We start from the raw sequence: 8,156 nt of genomic DNA, 5'->3' as shown, positions 1-8,156 counted from the left end.
CTGCCCTTGCTAAATCTGACTGGAGCCTGTCCTTCCTGTGATCCTGGTTGTTTCAGAACTCCTCAGAAGCAAGCTGTCTCTGTGATCCTGTGATTCTGTGATCCTGGGATCCTGGGCTTGTTAAATCACCTGGGAGTGGGGCTTTCTCTGTGTGTTGTGGGACTGGCTGCAGAGCTTGTGCCCAAGGTCTGCTCAGAACACTAACCCAGACAGACTGGAAGGAACCGGAGTCACTGGGCTGGCGGAGTTCCTGTGTGTCTGGTCCCGCTGGACCCAATTACTCCCAGTGTTGGGACAGATGTTGGTTCCTGTTCACCTCTGATCCTGGGTGTGTCAAAGTGCCTGGGAGTGGAGCCTCCTCTGGGTGTTGTGGGACTGGCTCAAAGATTAGTCTGTTATGGTGGAGATGGTGGTGGCACTCGAGTAGGCATGGGCCTTGAGTTGAAAGCTTTACATCGTGATCCACAGGCAGCAGGGAGAGACACACTGGGCCTGGCATGAGCTTTTGAAACCTCAATACAGTGACATGTTGTGGTAAATCTCCAACCACAGTAAGCCCATGCAAGGAAAATGTAACTCAGTTATGTATTCATAAACTGCACGCCTATGTTGGGCAGGTATGCCTCTACACCACTTTCTTCCCTAGCTATGACATCCCTGCTACTTGCTGTTTCTCCAGGCCATACACTTCTGCTCCATCTTCCTTCCAACAACTCTCCCTCTGTCCTCCTATGTTTGCTGTCTCATAACATTATATTTTAAGTTGCCATTCTTAAGAAATCTATAAAACAAAATGCCCCTAGGCAATAAGCCCCACTTGCCCGAGGACAGATAACTTCCTGGGATGCCAGGAGCTGTGGTTTGTATGAGATAACAAGTTATGTGGTTTTGCTTCTGTAAACAAGTCTGGTTGTCCCAATGGCCCAGGATGTGTGCTTGATCATACATAGGCAAGAAGTACATAGGCAGGAAGTATGCCAGGATGTATGCTTGCCTCTGATTGTAGGAAGGCAGGAAGTATGTAGTCTTGTGGCTTTTTGTCTTTATAAGCCCCTGACTAATGTAATTTGGTGCCACAGTCTGAGCATGGGTCCCAGGTATGAACCTGGTCAGTATACATGGCCCTGGCCAGTTAGCTTGCTTCAAATTTGGCTAAAAAATAGTGGTAGTGTTCTTACTCTCACCTGGTGAGATTAACAGGTGGCTATAGCACAGGACTTGCCTTCCAGATCCAACCACCTAGGAGCAGAAAACACACACACACACACACACACACACACACACACACATCCCAAGCAACACAAATTGAGACAAAAATCTATAAACCATTGAGTTCCATTGAGCTCCTTTTATGTTGGTCATATACTGTTGGGCATGAGACCTGCTCTGAAGAATAGCTAATATCTCCAATAAGACTCCATTTGAAAAAAACTAATTTTTTTCCTTTGCAAATGGGTCTCAACTGCAGATGGCTTCTTGGTTAGGAATGGGAACCTGTGTCCACTTCTTTCTCTCAACACTGGGATGCCGTCTGGTTTGAACCTATGCAGGCCTTGTGAATGCTGCTACAGTTTCTGGGAGTTCATATGGCATCAGACTTGTGTCTGGAATATGCGGTTTCCTTGGTGTTTTAAAGGGTACTATCATTATGGGAAATTGAACTGGAGTCTTTTAGGTGGACTTTAGTAGAAGGGCTTTTTTTTTCCTTTTTCCTTAATGTATGGATCATTCAGGTAACAGAAATCATCAAAATATGTCTGAAAATTAGCATCTCTATCAAGTCCTCCCAGATGTGGATTTGGCTCTGATGCTGTCACAGGATGAGAGGGCACCCATACCCAGTCTGGGTGCTAGTCACAGGGGAGTCCCTTCTAGGGTAATTGTTATGTTTCTGAGTTAAACCAGAGTTACCCTAGGAGTATGCTCCCATGCTTGCATCTTGGAGGCAGAGTATCAGCTGTCTTCCAGATCTAACGCTTCTCTTTAGAAAAGTGATAGGAAAGGGAACAGAGCAAGACGAGTGCTGAGAAACTCTTGCTGGAAACCTATTGTGAGTTAGTTATCAGCTCTTAAAGACCAGTATGTATCTATGTGAGGATATTAGGAAATGGAGAAAATGGAAAATTTTCAAAGGTTATGCTCTAGACATGATTTTATTAAGATTTAGTTTAAAAATGTGCTGTTTGTTATACTGCAACTTTTCTTTTTAAAAAAAAAAATCACAAATATCATTCCAAACTCTAACATTTCTCAGAAACAAGAGTGTCTAGAACCATTCTGCCTCCTAGAACACTATTTGTTTGTTTTTAAATATCATGGGTTTTTTTTTTTCCTGCTATTCTTGGGAAGAGATGGCCAATTTCAAAATACCTTTCTCTTTGTTAAAAATGGTCTTGTTCAAGCTAGAGAGATGGGTAGGCAGTTAAGAGCACTGGTAGTTCTTTCAGAGGACCCAGGTTCAATTCTCAGTTCCATGGTGACTCACAACTATCTATAACTCCAGTTCTAGGGAATCTGGTACCCTATTCTGACCTCTAGGCACCAGGCATGCATGTGGTATAGTGCCATACATGCAGGCAAAATACCCATACACATAAAATTAAAACAAAACACCTTTTCTAAAATAATGTTTTCAAAGGTGAATATGGTGGTGGCAGCACATTCCTGTAAACCCAGCACCCAGGAGGCTGAGGCAGGAGAATCTTGAATCTGGGCAACATGTCAAGTTCCAGGCTAGCCTGAGATATATAATGAGACATTGTCTAAAGAGAAAATAAAGATAAAGAAATGAAAGAAACACACACACACAAAACAGGATTATTAAGTATCCACTTAATATGCAGTTGTAAAATAATACCTTCTTTATTATATCAATGATGAGTTTGGAGGCATCAAGTACTGGTTTCTTTTCTATACCCAAAGAAGAGAGTTATGGCACCTCTATTTGATCACAGCTGGAAATTATAGGGTTGTCAAAACCACTATTAAGTTTTCTAGGGAACTAGCAATATTCTTTAGTTGCCATATATTTTTGGTTTTGTTTTTGAAGCAAAGCAAAGTCACAAGTATAGGAATAATAAATGAATCTTGATCTTATTTTTTTTAATTCCCACAATGACCTTAATATGGTAATCAGCTGTCAAGGTGACTAGGGAATTGAATAAGTAAGGAGACAATGCCTTCCTGGCAATCAATAGCATGGCTCACAGATAATATGCCAAGGACCTAGGACTATATATACTCAAAGCCCAGAAATCATCTTAAGCTGAAATTAGCCTCCTGGACACAGACTTCTGTTTTCTGTCACAATTTGTCTGTAGAGGATGGAGCCAGTGGTTGAGAGATAAGGATAACTACAGGAGTGCTACATGAATGGCTTCTTAGATAAGCCCTCTCTAGCCTTAGACCTCATCTCCAGTCAAGTTTCTTTTAACTCATCACTTATATTTTCTCAGCCATTATTCCTCTTAAAATTGACTTCAAAAGAGAACAACTAGTCTTGTACTCTTAGCTGGCCAAAATGAACTTAAATCTGTTTTTTTTTTCTGGTTATGGACACAGAACCTTCTTTCTTCTGAGGCCTGGTCAAAGGAGAAATTGTGAGAACATGGGGAAGGAAGCTGACACCTGGAGTCTGGTTGAAGCCTCTCATCACCTGAGAATCAAGTTTGTAACCCAAATAACATTTCTCCGAGGCCTCTCTCCCTTCCCAGATATAAACTCACAAGTTTTGAGTCATCTCACCAGAAACTACACATATAATAAGAGACATGTCATAAAACCCTTGTGCAACCAAAATGGCTCCTGGTTTTCCCTTATTAGATTATAATTCTATCCAAGGCACCTCTGGAGCTGCCCTATAGTCCCCGTATACCCAAAGGAGAGAGCAAAGGAAGAAAGTTCTTAACTCTCGAGATATAACTTGAGATGATACTTATAGCTTATGTTAAGATATTTCATTGCATTCTCCACTGAGAAACATGTACTCATATTTAGGTACTGGGTGATCTATGAGTATCTCTCTTTCTCTTAACTGCCATGGTTAAGTTCTATTTCTGACGTATCTTTTGGGCTGGAAAGATGGCTCAGTCAGTAAAATGCTTGCCATGAATCCATGAAGAGCTGAGTTCAAAAACAAAACAAAACAAAACAAAACAACACAAAACAACAACAGCAGCAACAACAACAACAACAAAAACAACCCAGGCAGGAGATAGCCAGCCAGTCTACTTCAATCCGCAAACCCCAGGCTCAGTGAGACACCCTGTCTCAAATAATAAAGTGGGAATTGACAAAAGAAGACACGTAACATCAGCTTCTGGCCTCTATATGCATATGCATACATGTGCACACGTACATACAGGCACACACCTTCATATCGTGAAATGCACAGCTCCTTGTTGAGAAACCCACACCCTTGCTCTCAGGTGTTCTTTCTTTTTAATTTCATGTCTGCTTTAGAAACTCCAAATCTGTTTCACACTGTCTTGTTCTAAAATTCTTTTTGGTCTCACCTAAGTAGAAGTCGCTAAAAAACTTAAGGGAACTCCTTAGGCTGCTGTGAGTAAGAGGACGGGGCGGGGCCTCTGTCCTTGTGGCCAATGACAAACCTGCCTCTCCCTTTCTCCTTGCTCCTCCCTTCCTTGCTCCTCCTCTTCCTTCTCTTCTTCCTCCAACTTCTTTTCTGACATCTAATCTAGAAGTTCCTGTGTAGCTTATATTGGCCTCAGACTCACAGTGATGTTCCCTCTGCTCCCTTAGTGCTGGAATCACAGTTGTGCACCACTGTACCTGACCAGAGAACCTTTCAATCAAACTTTCCACGACTCAGGTCAGATTTAGCAAATAACAATACTAGTTGATCAATACATTTGACTTTCAGAGAAACAGGGTAATGTTCCTCAGCATACATTATTTGGTGCAAACAATAACTTTTAGTATAACTCTGACCAATGTGTAGTTATCAAATTTAAATGGGTTAAGATTACGTGAGATTTTTAACCCCATCTCTTCAGTGGTACTGACCGTACTATTAAGTGCTTCTTGCACCTAGTGGCTCACATATTGAATGGTATGTTACAGATTGATGTTGCAGGCTATAGGATAGTTTCATCATCACAGAATGTTCCATTGGGCAGCACTTAGAGCATACTAGGAAGGTGCTCCTGGAGCACAGTCAAAGCTATCAGGCACTTTAAAGGCCATTCTCTCTCTCTCTCTCTCTCTCTCTCTCTCTCTCTCTCTCTCTCTCTCTCTCTCTCTCTCTCTCTCTCTCTCTCTCTCTCTCTCTCTCTCTCTCTCTCTCTCTCTCTCTTTCTCACTCTCTCTCTCTCTCTCACACACACACACACACACATCCACCCCCACAAACACAAAAGCATGAGGTACCCAAAGCCTATAAGTGTGATGGTGCACATGTATGTAATCCCAGCATTTGAGTAGTGGACTTGGGAGAACTGAGAGTTTAAGACCAGCCTGTCCTCATAGCAAGACACTGGAGGTGTAGCTCAGTAGAAGAGTTCTTGCTTAAGAAATCCCTGAGGTTTAATAAGCAGTACCATAGTTAGATAGATAGATAGATAGATGGATAGATAGATAGATAGATAGATAGATAGATAGATAGATGGATAGATAGATAGATGGAATGCAAATATATATGTATATAGAAAGAATACAAATAGAAAGAATGAATGCATGGGATCTCCACAAGAAAAGTCCAATCCTGTACCTATTCATAGGGCAGATTCATCAGTGTCATGGAGAACCTTTGGTTAAATTCATCAACATTTCTCTTGAGCGAAATCCTTCAGGTTTGCATGTGACTTTGCCCATAAAGGACCATTTCTAAGTACACACATCATCCTCACAATAATTTTGGGTCTCAGAAAGCCCATGAAAAAAGGAGAATAAGAATGTAATGCTTATTACAAAAATAATTGTGTCACTCTCTGGTGCAGGTCCTGGTACTTGAGTGTGCATCAGAATTCGATGAAATTCTGTGTGTGTGTGTGTGTGTGTGTGTGTGTGTGTTTTAAATTAAGACCTCTATGTCTGAAAAATTTTCCCTTTTGCTTTCATATTTGATGAAGGCCTTAGGTGTAGAATTCTACCTTCTAGCTGGATGTGATGGGGGTGTGCCTGTAATCCCAGTACTTAGTACACAGAGGATGTAAGATTAGGAGTTCAAGCCCAGCCTGAGCTACATAGCAAGACACCCCCCACACCCCCCAACACATACACATAGAGTTTTAAGTTCCAATATTTTTCTCTATCTTTGAAGGCATTGCTTCGATGTCATTTAGCATTTGATGATGAAAAAAAGAAGGATCAATTAGATTCTGGATACCCTGGAAATGCCATGGATTTTCATGAATCTCAGCCAGACTTGTTAAAGTGCAAATTGCTGTACCCTGGTTTCAAAGTTTCTGATTCCTCAGGCCTGAGCTGAGGTTCAATAATTTATATTTCCAGGAGGGGACAGCGGTGACATGGCTCAGCAGTTAAGAGCACTGAGTACTTTTCCAGAGGTCATGAGTTCAAATCCCAGCAATCACATGGTGGCTCTCAAACATCTGTAATCGGATCCGATGCCCTCTTCTGACACGAAGGTATACATGCAGACAGAGCACTCATATACATAAAATAAATAAATAAATCTTAAAAAAAATAATAATTCATATTTCCGGAAATACTCAAGTCAGTAATGCAGGTCTGGGCACCACACTTGCAAATAAATCTCTTCTCTACCTGCCTCAGCCTAATTATGTTATGAAAATGAGGCTTTTGTTTGTCTGCCAGGTGAAACCCTCATTCTCTTAGGGCTGCTTTGATGAGCTGCATCTGTTCACATGGAGGTCGTTATCACTTTCATCCTTCACGTGCTTTCACCCATCTGCCAGTTTGATAATCCACTGAAGTGAAAAGAACCAAAGCCAAGTCCAAGGTGACATTGTCCCTGCTTTGCACTGATGGTGGTGTGCCCACACTGGACTGGCTAAGTTCACTGGGTAAAAAATTTTAAATTCCTCATTCATATGTATAAACAATGTTAGAAAAAGAGAAGGGAAATAAGAAGTTGCTGAAGGTCATAGAGCTTGGAGCCAGGATATGAGTTCAAAATATTCAACTTCAGTTTTTTTTTTAATAAAGAATATCTAGGGGTTTATTAAGGTTTAAAAAAATAATTGTAGAATATCATTTAATTCCAAGTGTTGTGATGATTAAAATGAACTGTTAACCTGATGGAATCACCTGGGAGATCAAGGTCCTTGAGGACCTTTCGAGATTGGGTTCCTTTAGGTAAGAAGACCCACCCAGAGCACTGTACTATGGACTGAGGTCAGGAGAAGGAGAAAGCGACCTAAGTAAACACATTTATCTCTTTCCATTTGCTCACTGTGGATGGAATGCTGCCAGTGGCCTCACACTCCTGCTGCCCTGACTCCACCACCGTGATGGACAGTACTCTCAAAGTATGAACCCAAATAAACTGTCCCTTAAAAGTTACTTTAGTCAAGCGCTTTGCCACAGTGATGAGAAAAGTAACCAGGGCACACATAAACACTGCCAGGTGCTGATGAGGTATTTGCTGGCCAGTGCCTCTGCTACTTGGTTGCTAGCTCACTGGGCTCTTGTGCCTGTGGTGGAGGTCTTGCCCCTTTTGTAGCTTTTTATTATTATTCAGGTGGCTGACTTACTCTCAAGTGGATAACTTGGGAAAGAGAGATGCTATCAATGATACTGACTTATAATAGAATGAATTACCAATTTGTTCCCTTAAAATGGTTCGGATGGGAAAGAAAGAGAGGGAATGAGCAATAGACACAAAACTGAGGGTTTTGAATTTTGACCTCAGACTTGTAAGCACCTCTGAGTACATCATGAGAGCTCTAGTTCTTCAAAACACATGTTAACAGGGGAAATTTTTATTCAATTTGCTTTTTCCTTTATTGGAAATCAAACGATCCAAGCCCACAGTGTGGTATTTCTGGAGAGTACTTGCAAATAGCAGGCAGAAAGTGCTCGCGTCTCCTTTTTTAGAAACAAAACATGAAAATTATAATAATAAAGTAATTGATTTTTTTAAAGAGAGAAATTCAAGAATTCCAAATATCAGGTCATGGAAGCAGTTTGGAGGGCTCCAACACATAGTTAAA

The sequence above is a fragment of the Mastomys coucha genome, chromosome X (assembly GCF_008632895.1).
Source record: "Mastomys coucha isolate ucsf_1 chromosome X, UCSF_Mcou_1, whole genome shotgun sequence".
NCBI classification, from domain to species: Eukaryota; Metazoa; Chordata; class Mammalia; order Rodentia; family Muridae; genus Mastomys; species Mastomys coucha.
The sequence above is the reverse complement of the archived record's forward strand: the minus strand, read 5'-3'. Positions refer to the sequence as shown.